The sequence below is a fragment of the Hyla sarda genome, unplaced genomic scaffold (genome assembly GCF_029499605.1).
Source record: "Hyla sarda isolate aHylSar1 unplaced genomic scaffold, aHylSar1.hap1 scaffold_131, whole genome shotgun sequence".
Taxonomy (NCBI): Eukaryota; Metazoa; Chordata; class Amphibia; order Anura; family Hylidae; genus Hyla; species Hyla sarda.
Genome location: NW_026607934.1, coordinates 277,610 through 297,392, shown reverse-complemented (window position 1 = coordinate 297,392; position 19,783 = coordinate 277,610). Strand labels below are relative to the sequence as shown.

The 19,783-nt window shown below is 45.7% G+C and overlaps 9 non-coding genes across 9 annotated transcripts; all 9 read left to right on the top strand.

Moving 5' to 3' along the window:
• Positions 1–2,396: 2,396 nt before the first annotated feature.
• LOC130305352 (U2 spliceosomal RNA) lies at positions 2,397–2,578 on the top strand. The gene has a single exon (XR_008854951.1). It is a non-coding gene; the product is annotated as a U2 spliceosomal RNA (small nuclear RNA).
• Positions 2,579–4,674: 2,096 nt separating this feature from the next.
• On the top strand, positions 4,675–4,865 carry LOC130305203 (U2 spliceosomal RNA). The gene has a single exon (XR_008854802.1). It is a non-coding gene; the product is annotated as a U2 spliceosomal RNA (small nuclear RNA).
• A 2,097-nt stretch (positions 4,866–6,962) lies between these two features.
• On the top strand, positions 6,963–7,150 carry LOC130305383 (U2 spliceosomal RNA). Its single transcript, XR_008854966.1, has one exon. It is a non-coding gene; the product is annotated as a U2 spliceosomal RNA (small nuclear RNA).
• A 693-nt stretch (positions 7,151–7,843) lies between these two features.
• Positions 7,844–8,030, top strand: LOC130305363 (U2 spliceosomal RNA). Its single transcript, XR_008854958.1, has one exon. It is a non-coding gene; the product is annotated as a U2 spliceosomal RNA (small nuclear RNA).
• Positions 8,031–10,126: 2,096 nt separating this feature from the next.
• LOC130305202 (U2 spliceosomal RNA) lies at positions 10,127–10,317 on the top strand. Its single transcript, XR_008854801.1, has one exon. It is a non-coding gene; the product is annotated as a U2 spliceosomal RNA (small nuclear RNA).
• Positions 10,318–12,415: 2,098 nt separating this feature from the next.
• Positions 12,416–12,606, top strand: LOC130305201 (U2 spliceosomal RNA). The gene has a single exon (XR_008854800.1). It is a non-coding gene; the product is annotated as a U2 spliceosomal RNA (small nuclear RNA).
• Positions 12,607–14,695: 2,089 nt separating this feature from the next.
• LOC130305200 (U2 spliceosomal RNA) lies at positions 14,696–14,886 on the top strand. The gene has a single exon (XR_008854799.1). It is a non-coding gene; the product is annotated as a U2 spliceosomal RNA (small nuclear RNA).
• A 2,083-nt stretch (positions 14,887–16,969) lies between these two features.
• Positions 16,970–17,160, top strand: LOC130305199 (U2 spliceosomal RNA). Its single transcript, XR_008854798.1, has one exon. It is a non-coding gene; the product is annotated as a U2 spliceosomal RNA (small nuclear RNA).
• Positions 17,161–19,251: 2,091 nt separating this feature from the next.
• On the top strand, positions 19,252–19,442 carry LOC130305198 (U2 spliceosomal RNA). Its single transcript, XR_008854797.1, has one exon. It is a non-coding gene; the product is annotated as a U2 spliceosomal RNA (small nuclear RNA).
• Positions 19,443–19,783: the final 341 nt, after the last annotated feature.

Genomic DNA, 19,783 nt, shown 5'->3' with positions numbered 1-19,783 from the left:
CGTGACTCTAGAGGAGGAATGTTTGGGATATGTGGATAAGCGTTTGGATGAAATTGATGGGTTCTTTATGGAAGAGGATGTGAGGAAGAGTGAGGTGGAGGATGCTGTGAATGGGATGAAGAAAGGAAAGGTGGCAGGGAGTGATGGTTTGCCTGTGGAATTTTATCTTGTGTTTTGGGATATGTTAGGGGATTATGTATGGGAGGTGTGTAAGGAAGTACTTAGGAGAGGGAAGTTATCTAAAAGTATGAGTGAGAGTGTGACTGTGTTATTGTTTAAAAAAGGGGATAAGAGGGATCTTAAAAATTGGAGGCCTATAGCGCTCTTGAATTGTGATTACAAAATTATTGCTAAAGTTATTGCGAATAGGTTAAAGGATGTGATTGATTGTATGATAGGTGAGGAGCAAATGTGTACAGTGCCTGATCGTAGGATTTCTGAATGTCTGTTAGGTCTGAGGGATGTATTGTGGGACTGTAAAACTAGGAAGCAAGGTGTGGCTGTTGTTACGGTGGATTTTGAAAAAGCGTATGATAGGGTGGTGCATGATTTATTGTTTAGGGTTTTGAGGAGGATGAATGTGCCGGACAGAATGGTGAAGTGGATTGAATGTTTGTATAGGGACATTTATAGTAAGATTCAGGTCAATGGTTTTCTGAGTAGGGAAGTGAGTATAAAATCTGGAGTGCGGCAGGGGTGTCCCCTGTCGCCAATTCTTTTTATTTGTATGATTGAGCCTTTGTTGGGGATGATTAGGAGAGATAAGGTGATGCGGGGTATAGAAATACCTGGTAGTCATGGGAAGGATATGCGAGTGATTGGTTACATGGATGATGTTACTGTTGTATGTAAGTCAATGGCAGGGGTAAGGCGTGCTAAGTTATTGATTGAGTGTTTCTGTTTAATGAGTGGGTTTAAGCTTAATGTTGGGAAGAGTGGTTGTAAATTTTTTGAGGGGTGGGGAGAGAGTGGGTTGTGCGAGTGGCCTGTGAGAGAGGGGGGTGTGGAAGTGCTTGGGGTGGTGTTTGATAATGATTTGTATGGGAAAGAAAGTTGGGAGAGGGTTTTGGGGAGGGTGGGGAATAAAATAAACTTCTGGTCTTTAAGGACTTTATCGATTGAGGGAAGGATTCTGGTTATTAAAGCTGTTATAATTCCTATTTTGCTTTATGTTAATTATGTGTTTCCTCCACCGGATAGGTGTCTGGCAAGAATTATCAGGCAGATCTTTGTTTTCTTATGGAATTCAAGGATGGAGAAATTGAGTCGTGGGAAGGTGGTGAAAAGCAGAATGCATGGTGGGAAAGGAATGATGAATGTGGAAGTGTTCCTGGCTGTGAAGTATGTCAGTTTTTGTCTCGCTATAAGTAAGAAGGAATGTGTGTTTGGGTGCATGGTAAGGTATTTGGCTGGTAATGTGTTGTTGAAATATAAGCTAATGGAAAGGGACTTAAGGGTACCTGTAAGTTTTGAGGTTCCTTGGTTCTATCAGAGAATAGGGCGCTGTGTCAGGAAAAATAATCTGGAATGTGTGACTGAATGGAATGATAGTAAGAAGGTGATGAAAGTGTTGGAGCAGAGAGAAACAGTGGAATGTGTGGGAGGTCTGTCTGAGAAGGATTGTAAGGTAGTGTGGAAAAATGTCAGTCACAAGGAACTGACAAATAAACAAAAGGACTTGTCTTGGATGTTAGCTCATGGGTGTCTGCCAACAAGGGAATTTCAGAGGAGAAGGAGATTGGTAGACAGTGAAGTGTGTCCCAGGGATGGTTGCGGTGGATGTGAGAATTATGTACATGTGTTTTGGGAGTGTGGTTATGCGAAGTCTGTGTGGAGAAAAATGTCTGGTCTAATTAAAAATCTTACTGGAATTGAAATCTTATCCTTTAATATGATGATGTTTGGTTTGTGTGCAGTGGAGAGAGAGAAGGCAAGAGTGTTATGGTTCATAGTAAATTGTGTAAAAGAGGTTCTGTGGGATGTAAGGAATATTAGGATTTTCAATCAAACTGAAGTAAGTGTGAAGGAATGTCTGGGCATGATCCGTGGTAAAATTTACCTTTACGTATTATGTGATAGGAAAAACTATGGTTCTGATGATGCAGAGGGGATCTGGAAACACAAAAAATGGAAGTACTGGTTATGATTGTATTCTTATTTGTCTTTCTTTTTCTTTTCTTACAGATTATATCCTGATATGAAGGGACAGTTGGAGGGACAGAATCCGCTGCAATTTATTTTTTCTGAGGGAAAGTCATGAAGGGAAAGCTTTTTGTTATATGTACATGTAAAGACATGCTTCCTGTATATATTGTATATGTCAAATATGTGTTATTCATGTGTTTTCAGATGAATATGTAATTTTTTGAATGATTTACTTGGTTATGTATTGTATATTTCCTTTTCAATAAAAAAAAAAAAAAAATCTGTTCTTATCAGTTTAATATCTGATACGTCCCCTATCTGGGGACCATATATTAAATGGATTTTTGAGAACGGGGGCCGATTTCGAAGCTTGCTTCCGTCGCCCTATGCATTGACCCGATATGGCAGTATCTTCGGGTACAGTGCACCACCCCCTTACAGGGTTAAAAAGAAAGATTCCTACTTTCATTGCTACCTGCTTGCTGGCTAGCCAGCTAGCCAGCCCTGTGGGCCTTGCTGCTGCTGCAGCCAAAAAACAAAAGGTGGTGCTGCTGCTGCTTCTGCTGCTTCTGCTTCTGCTTGTGTCTGGCCCCTGTTGGAGCGTCCAGGCACAGGACTTCTGCTGCTGCTGACTAAATGGCCTCCTTAATTGGATCATTTGAGTAGCCAGCACACCTGTGCAGGTAGGGCATGACATGATAGGCAGCTGCCTTGATAGCGGGTGGGTGCTGAATGTTCCTAATTGACAAAATAAGATTAATGCTTATGAAGAAACATAAAATCTCATCCCTTCCCCAATATCGCGCCACACCCCTACCCCTTAATTCCCTGGTTGAACTTGATGGACATATGTCTTTTTTCGACCGTACTAACTATGTAACTATGTAACATAACATGGGGGGGGGGGGGGGGGGGGTCTCCTGGCTGTTCACACAGGTGTGTCATTGCTGTACATTGACCATGCATTGCTTCTGTGGTATTGCAAAGGCAAAGACAAATGCTTCCAGCCATCCATTGCACTAATGGATTGGTCATCAGCTGGCTGTCTATGTCCCGCATCAATATAGACCAAAGTACAGAGGGTTAGGCTATGCTATTGTGCACCTACCTGATGCATCAGAAGGTGCGAGGCCCTTGCTAAATTCTGTGCACAGACTTTGAGATCTATGCTTTAGACTGTATCTAAACCTGCTCCAACATGGACTGACATTCTGGCCTACTTTCAGCCGATGCGACTTGTCTGTCGCTGAACAGTCGCTTTTTATGTATTCAGCACCTATGTATAATGTTGTAAAAATGCTCTAGAAGCTAAAGTCGCAGAAATGTCACACATATTTGGCCTGCAACTTTCTGTGCGACAAATTCAGACAGGAAAAATCAGTATAAATCCTTAGAAAATTATCCCCCAGTGTCTCCATCTGCTGGCGGTATTGAATAAGCATTGCTGCACTGATGGGGTATGCATTAGACGAAAAAAAAGAAGAAAAAGAAGAATAATACGCCCAGAAAAGAGGCGAAAAGGAGAAAAACGTAAAAAAACGTGAAAAAAAAGTAAGAGGAAGAGAAGGGAAAAAAAGGTGGAAATGGGTTTAAAAGTGATTTCGGCGGAGAAATATATATATATATATATATATATATATATATATATATATATATATGCGCACACACACACATAGATATAAACGTATTCTCCGTTGAGATATTGCAGCCGCTGCTGTGTCCAGGCCCAGGAGCCTTAGCACTGTGCTGTGATGTCACTCAATACCACGGACATCACTAGGTGTAAACAACATCTCTCCTTTGCTGTGTATGGGACTATGGAGCTGTTTGGTGATGTCGTCTATTACGGCCTTCATAGAAGCAACAGGAGATTGTTGCATCCATCTTGAACCCTCAGAACTACAGTGCTATGATGTCACTCACTTCCACAGGCCTTGCAGAGTGTAAACAACAACAACCCAGCTTTGTTGTGTATGTAACCATAGGGATTTGTGATGTCACCTAGAACCTTCACAGCAGCGACAGCTTTATGAGGAGCATCAGCACTGCTCTGCCTGAGCAGAACCATCACCGCCATAGGTTGTCAAATAACCCGGATTTAACCCACACAGGTAAGTCCAATGGGGTGCAGGCATGTCCTCTATGCTTACAGCTTCCGTGGGTGTTGGTTTGATACCGTTTGGGGACAGCCAAGGAGGCATCTGCAGGCAACAAAGGTAGGTGTGTGCTTGTGTGTGTGTTTCCTATGCAGATCCTAAGCCCAGTGTCACATGCAAGTAGGAGGAGTAAGAAGGGTTCCTGGCAAATCCGGGTTATGGATTGCATTTAAAAAGGCCCCGTGGGAGTGCAATGGGCCCCTGTCTTGCTGCTTAGCAATAATGGTATGGGTTTAGGTTCTGCTGTGTGTACTGGTGGTTGACTGCCCCCCAGCCCAGAGTGTGCATGGAAAATTGTCTGGCAGCCTCCCTGACAGCAAGCAGTGATAGTGCCCATGAAGGGGACCTTGTTGGGCCCGCCCCTTTCACGGTTATCGCTTCTCGGCCTTTTGGCTAAGATCAAGTGTAGTATCTGTTCTTATCAGTTTAATATCTGATACGTCCCCTATCTGGGGACCATATATTAAATGGATTTTTGAGAACGGGGGCCGATTTCGAAGCTTGCTTCCGTCGCCCTATGCATTGACCCGATATGGCAGTATCTTCGGGTACAGTGCACCACCCCCTTACAGGGTTAAAAAGAAAGATTCCTACTTTCATTGCTACCTGCTTGCTGGCTAGCCAGCTAGCCAGCCCTGTGGGCCTTGCTGCTGCTGCAGCCAAAAAACAAAAGGTGGTGCTGCTGCTGCTTCTGCTGCTTCTGCTTCTGCTTGTGTCTGGCCCCTGTTGGAGCGTCCAGGCACAGGACTTCTGCTGCTGCTGACTAAATGGCCTCCTTAATTGGATCATTTGAGTAGCCAGCACACCTGTGCAGGTAGGGCATGACATGATAGGCAGCTGCCTTGATAGCGGGTGGGTGCTGAATGTTCCTAATTGACAAAATAAGATTAATGCTTATGAAGAAATATAAAATCTCATCCCTTCCCCAATATCGCGCCACACCCCTACCCCTTAATTCCCTGGTTGAACTTGATGGACATATGTCTTTTTTCGACCGTACTAACTATGTAACTATGTAACATAACATGGGGGGGGGGGGGGGGGGTCTCCTGGCTGTTCACACAGGTGTGTCATTGCTGTACATTGACCATGCATTGCTTCTGTGGTATTGCAAAGGCAAAGACAAATGCTTCCAGCCATCCATTGCACTAATGGATTGGTCATCAGCTGGCTGTCTATGTCCCGCATCAATATAGACCAAAGTACAGAGGGTTAGGCTATGCTATTGTGCACCTACCTGATGCATCAGAAGGTGCGAGGCCCTTGCTAAATTCTGTGCACAGACTTTGAGATCTATGCTTTAGACTGTATCTAAACCTGCTCCAACATGGACTGACATTCTGGCCTACTTTCAGCCGATGCGACTTGTCTGTCGCTGAACAGTCGCTTTTTATGTATTCAGCACCTATGTATAATGTTGTAAAAATGCTCTAGAAGCTAAAGTCGCAGAAATGTCACACATATTTGGCCTGCAACTTTCTGTGCGACAAATTCAGACAGGAAAAATCAGTATAAATCCTTAGAAAATTATCCCCCAGTGTCTCCATCTGCTGGCGGTATTGAATAAGCATTGCTGCACTGATGGGGTATGCATTAGACGAAAAAAAAGAAGAAAAAGAAGAATAATACGCCCAGAAAAGAGGCGAAAAGGAGAAAAACGTAAAAAAACGTGAGAAAAAAGTAAGAGGAAGAGAAGGGAAAAAAAGGTGGAAATGGGTTTAAAAGTGATTTCGGCGGAGAAATATATATATATATATATATATATATATATATATATATATATATATATGCGCACACACACACATAGATATAAACGTATTCTCCGTTGAGATATTGCAGCCGCTGCTGTGTCCAGGCCCAGGAGCCTTAGCACTGTGCTGTGATGTCACTCAATACCACTGACATCACTAGGTGTAAACAACATCTCTCCTTTGCTGTGTATGTGACTATGGAGCTGTTTGGTGATGTCGTCTATTACGGCCTTCATAGAAGCAACAGGAGATTGTTGCATCCATCTTGAACCCTCAGAACTACAGTGCTATGATGTCACTCACTTCCACAGGCCTTGCAGAGTGTAAACAACAACAACCCAGCTTTGTTGTGTATGTAACCATAGGGATTTGTGATGTCACCTAGAACCTTCACAGCAGCGACAGCTTTATGAGGAGCATCAGCACTGCTCTGCCTGAGCAGAACCATCACCGCCATAGGTTGTCAAATAACCCGGATTTAACCCACACAGGTAAGTCCAATGGGGTGCAGGCATGTCCTCTATGCTTACAGCTTCCCGTGGGTGTTGGTTTGATACCGTTTGGGGACAGCCAAGGAGGCATCTGCAGGCAACAAAGGTAGGTGTGTGCTTGTGTGTGTGTTTCCTATGCAGATCCTAAGCCCAGTGTCACATGCAAGTAGGAGGAGTAAGAAGGGTTCCTGGCAAATCCGGGTTATGGATTGCATTTAAAAAGGCCCCGTGGGAGTGCAATGGGCCCCTGTCTTGCTGCTTAGCAATAATGGTATGGGTTTAGGTTCTGCTGTGTGTACTGGTGGTTGACTGCCCCCCAGCCCAGAGTGTGCATGGAAAATTGTCTGGCAGCCTCCCTGACAGCAAGCAGTGATAGTGCCCATGAAGGGGACCTTGTTGGGCCCGCCCCTTTCACGGTTATCGCTTCTCGGCCTTTTGGCTAAGATCAAGTGTAGTATCTGTTCTTATCAGTTTTTCATGCCGGTGGACAGTAACGCCGGTATGGGGCTGGTGGGGATGGGTGCTGCATGGAGGATGCAGGTGTACCAGGGCTTTCCGGGGCTGGTTCTGAGGAATCAGCTCGACGGCTGCCCCGATGTGACCTGTTCCCTCCGGGTCTCGCCATGAGGCTGAGAGGGTCTAGAGCCGAGGTACTTTGTGCCTCGGGGAGTGGTGACCCCGAGGTGCCGAAACTCACTGGGAGAATAGGCTCACTGAGTTGAAGCACGGGCACCATAATCTCTTCACCTTGTGGCACTCACCTCTTGATTCCCGGCCTTCTGGCTAGGATCAGAGAAATTTTTTATAGATCCGGCCGGATGTCCGGGCAGTATATCTGCACACATTCACTTATTTATTTCTTTTTTGTCTCACTGTGTCACTTTTTGCGTGTTGTGTGTTCACAGGATTGGTCAGGATGCGGTAGCCCTTCTGGGTGTCCCTCCTGGCGGTCTAGGGGAGGTGTGTGTGGCCATTAGGTTCCGCACCTCCCTGCAAACACCCCGGGTACTCCTGCTTTGGCAGGGTACCTACCGTAATCGGCTCTGCGGGCAGATACCTTGGCTAACGCCAAGGGGGATGCCGGGAGCATTTGTGGTCCCCTAGTAGCTTCGGCGAAAAGGGACATCGAACCTGGAACCTCGCAGGTACCTTTTGGTCCGGAGGCGAAGGGTAAGGTTTGTTGGGGGGCCTCTCTCCTATCGGAGAAGGGCTTGCGATAGACCGCATCCTTTGTGCACGTTTTTTTAGTGTAACACGTTTGCACTTTTTCTTGCACTTTGGGTGAATCGAAAGCACGTTCCTCGGCTTTAGATAAAAAAAAAAAAAAAAAAAAATCTGTTCTTATCAGTTTAATATCTGATACGTCCCCTATCTGGGGACCATATATTAAATGGATTTTTGAGAACGGGGGCCGATTTCGAAGCTTGCTTCCGTCGCCCTATGCATTGACCCGATATGGCAGTATCTTCGGGTACAGTGCACCACCCCCTTACAGGGTTAAAAAGAAAGATTCCTACTTTCATTGCTACCTGCTTGCTGGCTAGCCAGCTAGCCAGCCCTGTGGGCCTTGCTGCTGCTGCAGCCAAAAAACAAAAGGTGGTGCTGCTGCTGCTTCTGCTGCTTCTGCTTCTGCTTGTGTCTGGCCCCTGTTGGAGCGTCCAGGCACAGGACTTCTGCTGCTGCTGACTAAATGGCCTCCTTAATTGGATCATTTGAGTAGCCAGCACACCTGTGCAGGTAGGGCATGACATGATAGGCAGCTGCCTTGATAGCGGGTGGGTGCTGAATGTTCCTAATTGACAAAATAAGATTAATGCTTATGAAGAAATATAAAATCTCATCCCTTCCCCAATATCGCGCCACACCCCTACCCCTTAATTCCCTGGTTGAACTTGATGGACATATGTCTTTTTTCGACCGTACTAACTATGTAACTATGTAACATAACATGGGGGGGGGGGGGGGGGTCTCCTGGCTGTTCACACAGGTGTGTCATTGCTGTACATTGACCATGCATTGCTTCTGTGGTATTGCAAAGGCAAAGACAAATGCTTCCAGCCATCCATTGCACTAATGGATTGGTCATCAGCTGGCTGTCTATGTCCCGCATCAATATAGACCAAAGTACAGAGGGTTAGGCTATGCTATTGTGCACCTACCTGATGCATCAGAAGGTGCGGGGCCCTTGCTAAATTCTGTGCACAGACTTTGAGATCTATGCTTTAGACTGTATCTAAACCTGCTCCAACATGGACTGACATTCTGGCCTACTTTCAGCCGATGCGACTTGTCTGTCGCTGAACAGTCGCTTTTTATGTATTCAGCACCTATGTATAATGTTGTAAAAAGACTCTAGAAGCTAAAGTCGCAGAAATGTCACACATATTTGGCCTGCAACTTTCTGTGCGACAAATTCAGACAGGAAAAATCAGTATAAATCCTTAGAAAATTATCCCCCAGTGTCTCCATCTGCTGGCGGTATTGAATAAGCATTGCTGCACTGATGGGGTATGCATTAGACGAAAAAAAAGAAGAAAAAGAAGAATAATACGCCCAGAAAAGAGGCGAAAAGGAGAAAAACGTAAAAAAACGTGAAAAAAAAGTAAGAGGAAGAGAAGGGAAAAAAAGGTGGAAATGGGTTTAAAAGTGATTTTGGCGGAGAAATATATATATATATATATATATATATATATATATATATATATATATATGCGCACACACACACATAGATATAAACGTATTCTCCGTTGAGATATTGCAGCCGCTGCTGTGTCCAGGCCCAGGAGCCTTAGCACTGTGCTGTGATGTCACTCAATACCACTGACATCACTAGGTGTAAACAACATCTCTCCTTTGCTGTGTATGTGACTATGGAGCTGTTTGGTGATGTCGTCTATTACGGCCTTCATAGAAGCAACAGGAGATTGTTGCATCCATCTTGAACCCTCAGAACTACAGTGCTATGATGTCACTCACTTCCACAGGCCTTGCAGAGTGTAAACAACAACAACCCAGCTTTGTTGTGTATGTAACCATAGGGATTTGTGATGTCACCTAGAACCTTCACAGCAGCGACAGCTTTATGAGGAGCATCAGCACTGCTCTGCCTGAGCAGAACCATCACCGCCATAGGTTGTCAAATAACCCGGATTTAACCCACACAGGTAAGTCCAATGGGGTGCAGGCATGTCCTCTATGCTTACAGCTTCCCGTGGGTGTTGGTTTGATACCGTTTGGGGACAGCCAAGGAGGCATCTGCAGGCAACAAAGGTAGGTGTGTGCTTGTGTGTGTGTTTCCTATGCAGATCCTAAGCCCAGTGTCACATGCAAGTAGGAGGAGTAAGAAGGGTTCCTGGCAAATCCGGGTTATGGATTGCATTTAAAAAGGCCCCGTGGGAGTGCAATGGGCCCCTGTCTTGCTGCTTAGCAATAATGGTATGGGTTTAGGTTCTGCTGTGTGTACTGGTGGTTGACTGCCCCCCAGCCCAGAGTGTGCATGGAAAATTGTCTGGCAGCCTCCCTGACAGCAAGCAGTGATAGTGCCCATGAAGGGGACCTTGTTGGGCCCGCCCCTTTCACGGTTATCGCTTCTCGGCCTTTTGGCTAAGATCAAGTGTAGTATCTGTTCTTATCAGTTTAATATCTGATACGTCCCCTATCTGGGGACCATATATTAAATGGATTTTTGAGAACGGGGGCCGATTTCGAAGCTTGCTTCCGTCGCCCTATGCATTGACCCGATATGGCAGTATCTTCGGGTACAGTGCACCACCCCCTTACAGGGTTAAAAAGAAAGATTCCTACTTTCATTGCTACCTGCTTGCTGGCTAGCCAGCTAGCCAGCCCTGTGGGCCTTGCTGCTGCTGCAGCCAAAAAACAAAAGGTGGTGCTGCTGCTGCTTCTGCTGCTTCTGCTTCTGCTTGTGTCTGGCCCCTGTTGGAGCGTCCAGGCACAGGACTTCTGCTGCTGCTGACTAAATGGCCTCCTTAATTGGATCATTTGAGTAGCCAGCACACCTGTGCAGGTAGGGCATGACATGATAGGCAGCTGCCTTGATAGCGGGTGGGTGCTGAATGTTCCTAATTGACAAAATAAGATTAATGCTTATGAAGAAATATAAAATCTCATCCCTTCCCCAATATCGCGCCACACCCCTACCCCTTAATTCCCTGGTTGAACTTGATGGACATATGTCTTTTTTCGACCGTACTAACTATGTAACTATGTAACATAACATGGGGGGGGGGGGGGGGGGTCTCCTGGCTGTTCACACAGGTGTGTCATTGCTGTACATTGACCATGCATTGCTTCTGTGGTATTGCAAAGGCAAAGACAAATGCTTCCAGCCATCCATTGCACTAATGGATTGGTCATCAGCTGGCTGTCTATGTCCCGCATCAATATAGACCAAAGTACAGAGGGTTAGGCTATGCTATTGTGCACCTACCTGATGCATCAGAAGGTGCGAGGCCCTTGCTAAATTCTGTGCACAGACTTTGAGATCTATGCTTTAGACTGTATCTAAACCTGCTCCAACATGGACTGACATTCTGGCCTACTTTCAGCCGATGCGACTTGTCTGTCGCTGAACAGTCGCTTTTTATGTATTCAGCACCTATGTATAATGTTGTAAAAATGCTCTAGAAGCTAAAGTCGCAGAAATGTCACACATATTTGGCCTGCAACTTTCTGTGCGACAAATTCAGACAGGAAAAATCAGTATAAATCCTTAGAAAATTATCCCCCAGTGTCTCCATCTGCTGGCGGTATTGAATAAGCATTGCTGCACTGATGGGGTATGCATTAGACGAAAAAAAAGAAGAAAAAGAAGAATAATACGCCCAGAAAAGAGGCGAAAAGGAGAAAAACGTAAAAAAACGTGAAAAAAAAGTAAGAGGAAGAGAAGGGAAAAAAAGGTGGAAATGGGTTTAAAAGTGATTTCGGCGGAGAATATATATATATATATATATATATATATATATATATATATATATATATATGCGCACACACACACATAGATATAAACGTATTCTCCGTTGAGATATTGCAGCCGCTGCTGTGTCCAGGCCCAGGAGCCTTAGCACTGTGCTGTGATGTCACTCAATACCACTGACATCACTAGGTGTAAACAACATCTCTCCTTTGCTGTGTATGTGACTATGGAGCTGTTTGGTGATGTCGTCTATTACGGCCTTCATAGAAGCAACAGGAGATTGTTGCATCCATCTTGAACCCTCAGAACTACAGTGCTATGATGTCACTCACTTCCACAGGCCTTGCAGAGTGTAAACAACAACAACCCAGCTTTGTTGTGTATGTAACCATAGGGATTTGTGATGTCACCTAGAACCTTCACAGCAGCGACAGCTTTATGAGGAGCATCAGCACTGCTCTGCCTGAGCAGAACCATCACCGCCATAGGTTGTCAAATAACCCGGATTTAACCCACACAGGTAAGTCCAATGGGGTGCAGGCATGTCCTCTATGCTTACAGCTTCCCGTGGGTGTTGGTTTGATACCGTTTGGGGACAGCCAAGGAGGCATCTGCAGGCAACAAAGGTAGGTGTGTGCTTGTGTGTGTGTTTCCTATGCAGATCCTAAGCCCAGTGTCACATGCAAGTAGGAGGAGTAAGAAGGGTTCCTGGCAAATCCGGGTTATGGATTGCATTTAAAAAGGCCCCGTGGGAGTGCAATGGGCCCCTGTCTTGCTGCTTAGCAATAATGGTATGGGTTTAGGTTCTGCTGTGTGTACTGGTGGTTGACTGCCCCCCAGCCCAGAGTGTGCATGGAAAATTGTCTGGCAGCCTCCCTGACAGCAAGCAGTGATAGTGCCCATGAAGGGGACCTTGTTGGGCCCACCCCTTTCACGGTTATCGCTTCTCGGCCTTTTGGCTAAGATCAAGTGTAGTATCTGTTCTTATCAGTTTAATATCTGATACGTCCCCTATCTGGGGACCATATATTAAATGGATTTTTGAGAACGGGGGCCGATTTCGAAGCTTGCTTCCGTCGCCCTATGCATTGACCCGATATGGCAGTATCTTCGGGTACAGTGCACCACCCCCTTACAGGGTTAAAAAGAAAGATTCCTACTTTCATTGCTACCTGCTTGCTGGCTAGCCAGCTAGCCAGCCCTGTGGGCCTTGCTGCTGCTGCAGCCAAAAAAAACAAAAGGTGGTGCTGCTGCTGCTTCTGCTGCTTCTGCTTGTGTCTGGCCCCTGTTGGAGCGTCCAGGCACAGGACTTCTGCTGCTGCTGACTAAATGGCCTCCTTAATTGGATCATTTGAGTAGCCAGCACACCTGTGCAGGTAGGGCATGACATGATAGGCAGCTGCCTTGATAGCGGGTGGGTGCTGAATGTTCCTAATTGACAAAATAAGATTAATGCTTATGAAGAAATATAAAATCTCATCCCTTCCCCAATATCGCGCCACACCCCTACCCCTTAATTCCCTGGTTGAACTTGATGGACATATGTCTTTTTTCGACCGTACTAACTATGTAACTATGTAACATAACATGGGGGGGGGGGGGGGTCTCCTGGCTGTTCACACAGGTGTGTCATTGCTGTACATTGACCATGCATTGCTTCTGTGGTATTGCAAAGGCAAAGACAAATGCTTCCAGCCATCCATTGCACTAATGGATTGGTCATCAGCTGGCTGTCTATGTCCCGCATCAATATAGACCAAAGTACAGAGGGTTAGGCTATGCTATTGTGCACCTACCTGATGCATCAGAAGGTGCGAGGCCCTTGCTAAATTCTGTGCACAGACTTTGAGATCTATGCTTTAGACTGTATCTAAACCTGCTCCAACATGGACTGACATTCTGGCCTACTTTCAGCCGATGCGACTTGTCTGTCGCTGAACAGTCGCTTTTTATGTATTCAGCACCTATGTATAATGTTGTAAAAATGCTCTAGAAGCTAAAGTCGCAGAAATGTCACACATATTTGGCCTGCAACTTTCTGTGCGACAAATTCAGACAGGAAAAATCAGTATAAATCCTTAGAAAATTATCCCCCAGTGTCTCCATCTGCTGGCGGTATTGAATAAGCATTGCTGCACTGATGGGGTATGCATTAGACGAAAAAAAAGAAGAAAAAGAAGAATAATACGCCCAGAAAAGAGGCGAAAAGGAGAAAAACGTAAAAAAACGTGAAAAAAAAGTAAGAGGAAGAGAAGGGAAAAAAAGGTGGAAATGGGTTTAAAAGTGATTTCGGCGGAGAATATATATATATATATATATATATATATATATATATATATATATATATGCGCACACACACACATAGATATAAACGTATTCTCCGTTGAGATATTGCAGCCGCTGCTGTGTCCAGGCCCAGGAGCCTTATCACTGTGCTTTGATGTTACTCAATACCACTGACATCACTAGGTGTAAACAACATCTCTCCTTTGCTGTGTATGTGACTATGGAGCTGTTTGGTGATGTCGTCTATTACGGCCTTCATAGAAGCAACAGGAGATTGTTGCATCCATCTTGAACCCTCAGAACTACAGTGCTATGATGTCACTCACTTCCACAGGCCTTGCAGAGTGTAAACAACAACAACCCAGCTTTGTTGTGTATGTAACCATAGGGATTTGTGATGTCACCTAGAACCTTCACAGCAGCGACAGCTTTATGAGGAGCATCAGCACTGCTCTGCCTGAGCAGAACCATCACCGCCATAGGTTGTCAAATAACCCGGATTTAACCCACACAGGTAAGTCCAATGGGGTGCAGGCATGTCCTCTATGCTTACAGCTTCCCGTGGGTGTTGGTTTGATACCGTTTGGGGACAGCCAAGGAGGCATCTGCAGGCAACAAAGGTAGGTGTGTGCTTGTGTGTGTGTTTCCTATGCAGATCCTAAGCCCAGTGTCACATGCAAGTAGGAGGAGTAAGAAGGGTTCCTGGCAAATCCGGGTTATGGATTGCATTTAAAAAGGCCCCGTGGGAGTGCAATGGGCCCCTGTCTTGCTGCTTAGCAATAATGGTATGGGTTTAGGTTCTGCTGTGTGTACTGGTGGTTGACTGCCCCCCAGCCCAGAGTGTGCATGGAAAATTGTCTGGCAGCCTCCCTGACAGCAAGCAGTGATAGTGCCCATGAAGGGGACCTTGTTGGGCCCGCCCCTTTCACGGTTATCGCTTCTCGGCCTTTTGGCTAAGATCAAGTGTAGTATCTGTTCTTATCAGTTTAATATCTGATACGTCCCCTATCTGGGGACCATATATTAAATGGATTTTTGAGAACGGGGGCCGATTTCGAAGCTTGCTTCCGTCGCCCTATGCATTGACCCGATATGGCAGTATCTTCGGGTACAGTGCACCACCCCCTTACAGGGTTAAAAAGAAAGATTCCTACTTTCATTGCTACCTGCTTGCTGGCTAGCCAGCTAGCCAGCCCTGTGGGCCTTGCTGCTGCTGCAGCCAAAAAACAAAAGGTGGTGCTGCTGCTGCTTCTGCTGCTTCTGCTTCTGCTTGTGTCTGGCCCCTGTTGGAGCGTCCAGGCACAGGACTTCTGCTGCTGCTGACTAAATGGCCTCCTTAATTGGATCATTTGAGTAGCCAGCACACCTGTGCAGGTAGGGCATGACATGATAGGCAGCTGCCTTGATAGCGGGTGGGTGCTGAATGTTCCTAATTGACAAAATAAGATTAATGCTTATGAAGAAATATAAAATCTCATCCCTTCCCCAATATCGCGCCACACCCCTACCCCTTAATTCCCTGGTTGAACTTGATGGACATATGTCTTTTTTCGACCGTACTAACTATGTAACATAACATGGGGGGGGGGGGGGGGTGTCTCCTGGCTGTTCACACAGGTGTGTCATTGCTGTACATTGACCATGCATTGCTTCTGTGGTATTGCAAAGGCAAAGACAAATGCTTCCAGCCATCCATTGCACTAATGGATTGGTCATCAGCTGGCTGTCTATGTCCCGCATCAATATAGACCAAAGTACAGAGGGTTAGGCTATGCTATTGTGCACCTACCTGATGCATCAGAAGGTGCGAGGCCCTTGCTAAATTCTGTGCACAGACTTTGAGATCTATGCTTTAGACTGTATCTAAACCTGCTCCAACATGGACTGACATTCTGGCCTACTTTCAGCCGATGCGACTTGTCTGTCGCTGAACAGTCGCTTTTTATGTATTCAGCACCTATGTATAATGTTGTAAAAATGCTCTAGAAGCTAAAGTCGCAGAAATGTCACACATATTTGGCCTGCAACTTTCTGTGCGACAAATTCAGACAGGAAAAATCAGTATAAATCCTTAGAAAATTATCCCCCAGTGTCTCCATCTGCTGGCGGTATTGAATAAGCATTGCTGCACTGATGGGGTATGCATTAGACGAAAAAAAAGAAGAAAAAGAAGAATAATACGCCCAGAAAAGAGGCGAAAAGGAGAAAAACGTAAAAAAACGTGAAAAAAAAGTAAGAGGAAGAGAAGGGAAAAAAAGGTGGAAATGGGTTTAAAAGTGATTTCGGCGGAGAAATATATATATATATATATATATATATATATATATATATATATGCGCACACACACACATAGATATAAACGTATTCTCCGTTGAGATATTGCAGCCGCTGCTGTGTCCAGGCCCAGGAGCCTTAGCACTGTGCTGTGATGTCACTCAATACCACTGACATCACTAGGTGTAAACAACATCTCTCCTTTGCTGTGTATGTGACTATGGAGCTGTTTGGTGATGTCGTCTATTACGGCCTTCATAGAAGCAACAGGAGATTGTTGCATCCATCTTGAACCCTCAGAACTACAGTGCTATGATGTCACTCACTTCCACAGGCCTTGCAGAGTGTAAACAACAACAACCCAGCTTTGTTGTGTATGTAACCATAGGGATTTGTGATGTCACCTAGAACCTTCACAGCAGCGACAGCTTTATGAGGAGCATCAGCACTGCTCTGCCTGAGCAGAACCATCACCGCCATAGGTTGTCAAATAACCCGGATTTAACCCACACAGGTAAGTCCAATGGGGTGCAGGCATGTCCTCTATGCTTACAGCTTCCCGTGGGTGTTGGTTTGATACCGTTTGGGGACAGCCAAGGAGGCATCTGCAGGCAACAAAGGTAGGTGTGTGCTTGTGTGTGTGTTTCCTATGCAGATCCTAAGCCCAGTGTCACATGCAAGTAGGAGGAGTAAGAAGGGTTCCTGGCAAATCCGGGTTATGGATTGCATTTAAAAAGGCCCCGTGGGAGTGCAATGGGCCCCTGTCTTGCTGCTTAGCAATAATGGTATGGGTTTAGGTTCTGCTGTGTGTACTGGTGGTTGACTGCCCCCCAGCCCAGAGTGTGCATGGAAAATTGTCTGGCAGCCTCCCTGACAGCAAGCAGTGATAGTGCCCATGAAGGGGACCTTGTTGGGCCCGCCCCTTTCACGGTTATCGCTTCTCGGCCTTTTGGCTAAGATCAAGTGTAGTATCTGTTCTTATCAGTTTAATATCTGATACGTCCCCTATCTGGGGACCATATATTAAATGGATTTTTGAGAACGGGGGCCGATTTCGAAGCTTGCTTCCGTCGCCCTATGCATTGACCCGATATGGCAGTATCTTCGGGTACAGTGCACCACCCCCTTACAGGGTTAAAAAGAAAGATTCCTACTTTCATTGCTACCTGCTTGCTGGCTAGCCAGCTAGCCAGCCCTGTGGGCCTTGCTGCTGCTGCAGCCAAAAAACAAAAGGTGGTGCTGCTGCTGCTTCTGCTGCTTCTGCTTCTGCTTGTGTCTGGCCCCTGTTGGAGCGTCCAGGCACAGGACTTCTGCTGCTGCTGACTAAATGGCCTCCTTAATTGGATCATTTGAGTAGCCAGCACACCTGTGCAGGTAGGGCATGACATGATAGGCAGCTGCCTTGATAGCGGGTGGGTGCTGAATGTTCCTAATTGACAAAATAAGATTAATGCTTATGAAGAAATATAAAATCTCATCCCTTCCCCAATATCGCGCCACACCCCTACCCCTTAATTCCCTGGTTGAACTTGATGGACATATGTCTTTTTTCGACCGTACTAACTATGTAACTATGTAACATAACATGGGGGGGGGGGGGGGGTCTCCTGGCTGTTCACACAGGTGTGTCATTGCTGTACATTGACCATGCATTGCTTCTGTGGTATTGCAAAGGCAAAGACAAATGCTTCCAGCCATCCATTGCACTAATGGATTGGTCATCAGCTGGCTGTCTATGTCCCGCATCAATATAGACCAAAGTACAGAGGGTTAGGCTATGCTATTGTGCACCTACCTGATGCATCAGAAGGTGCGAGGCCCTTGCTAAATTCTGTGCACAGACTTTGAGATCTATGCTTTAGACTGTATCTAAACCTGCTCCAACATGGACTGACATTCTGGCCTACTTTCAGCCGATGCGACTTGTCTGTCGCTGAACAGTCGCTTTTTATGTATTCAGCACCTATTATAATGTTGTAAAAATGCTCTAGAAGCTAAAGTCGCAGAAATGTCACACATATTTGGCCTGCAACTTTCTGTGCGACAAATTCAGACAGGAAAAATCAGTATAAATCCTTAGAAAATTATCCCCCAGTGTCTCCATCTGCTGGCGGTATTGAATAAGCATTGCTGCACTGATGGGGTATGCATTAGACGAAAAAAAAGAAGAAAAAGAAGAATAATACGCCCAGAAAAGAGGCGAAAAGGAGAAAAACGTAAAAAAACGTGAAAAAAAAGTAAGAGGAAGAGAAGGGAAAAAAAGGTGGAAATGGGTTTAAAAGTGATTTCGGCGGAGAATATATATATATATATATATATATATATATATATATATATATATATGCGCACACACACACATAGATATAAACGTATTCTCCGTTGAGATATTGCAGCCGCTGCTGTGTCCAGGCCCAGGAGCCTTAGCACTGTGCTGTGATGTCACTCAATACCACTGACATCACTAGGTGTAAACAACATCTCTCCTTTGCTGTGTATGTGACTATGGAGCTGTTTGGTGATGTCGTCTATTACGGCCTTCATAGAAGCAACAGGAGATTGTTGCATCCATCTTGAACCCTCAGAACTACAGTGCTATGATGTCACTCACTTCCACAGGCCTTGCAGAGTGTAAACAACAACAACCCAGCTTTGTTGTGTATGTAACCATAGGGATTTGTGATGTCACCTAGAACCTTCACAGCAGCGACAGCTTTATGAGGAGCATCAGCACTGCTCTGCCTGAGCAGAACCATCACCGCCATAGGTTGTCAAATAACCCGGATTTAACCCACACAGGTAAGTCCAATGGGGTGCAGGCATGTCCTCTATGCTTACAGCTTCCCGTGGGTGTTGGTTTGATACCGTTTGGGGACAGCCAAGGAGGCATCTGCAGGCAACAAAGGTAGGTGTGTGCTTGTGTGTGTGTTTCCTATGCAGATCCTAAGCCCAGTGTCACATGCAAGTAGGAGGAGTAAGAAGGGTTCCTGGCAAATCCGGGTTATGGATTGCATTTAAAAAGGCCCCGTGGGAGTGCAATGGGCCCCTGTCTTGCTGCTTAGCAATAATGGTATGGGTTTAGGTTCTGCTGTGTGTACTGGTGGTTGACTGCCCCCCAGCCCAGAGTGTGCATGGAAAATTGTCTGGCAGCCTCCCTGACAGCAAGCAGTGATAGTGCCCATGAAGGGGACCTTGTTGGGCCCGCCCCTTTCACGGTTATCGCTTCTCGGCCTTTTGGCTAAGATCAAGTGTAGTATCTGTTCTTATCAGTTTAATATCTGATACGTCCCCTATCTGGGGACCATATATTAAATGGATTTTTGAGAACGGGGGCCGATTTCGAAGCTTGCTTCCGTCGCCCTATGCATTGACCCGATATGGCAGTATCTTCGGGTACAGTGCACCACCCCCTTACAGGGTTAAAAAGAAAGATTCCTACTTTCATTGCTACCTGCTTGCTGGCTAGCCAGCTAGCCAGCCCTGTGGGCCTTGCTGCTGCTGCAGCCAAAAAACAAAAGGTGGTGCTGCTGCTGCTTCTGCTGCTTCTGCTTCTGCTTGTGTCTGGCCCCTGTTGGAGCATCCAGGCACAGGACTTCTGCTGCTGCTGACTAAATGGCCTCCTTAATTGGATCATTTGAGTAGCCAGCACACCTGTGCAGGTAGGGCATGACATGATAGGCAGCTGCCTTGATAGCGGGTGGGTGCTGAATGTTCCTAATTGACAAAATAAGATTAATGCTTATGAAGAAA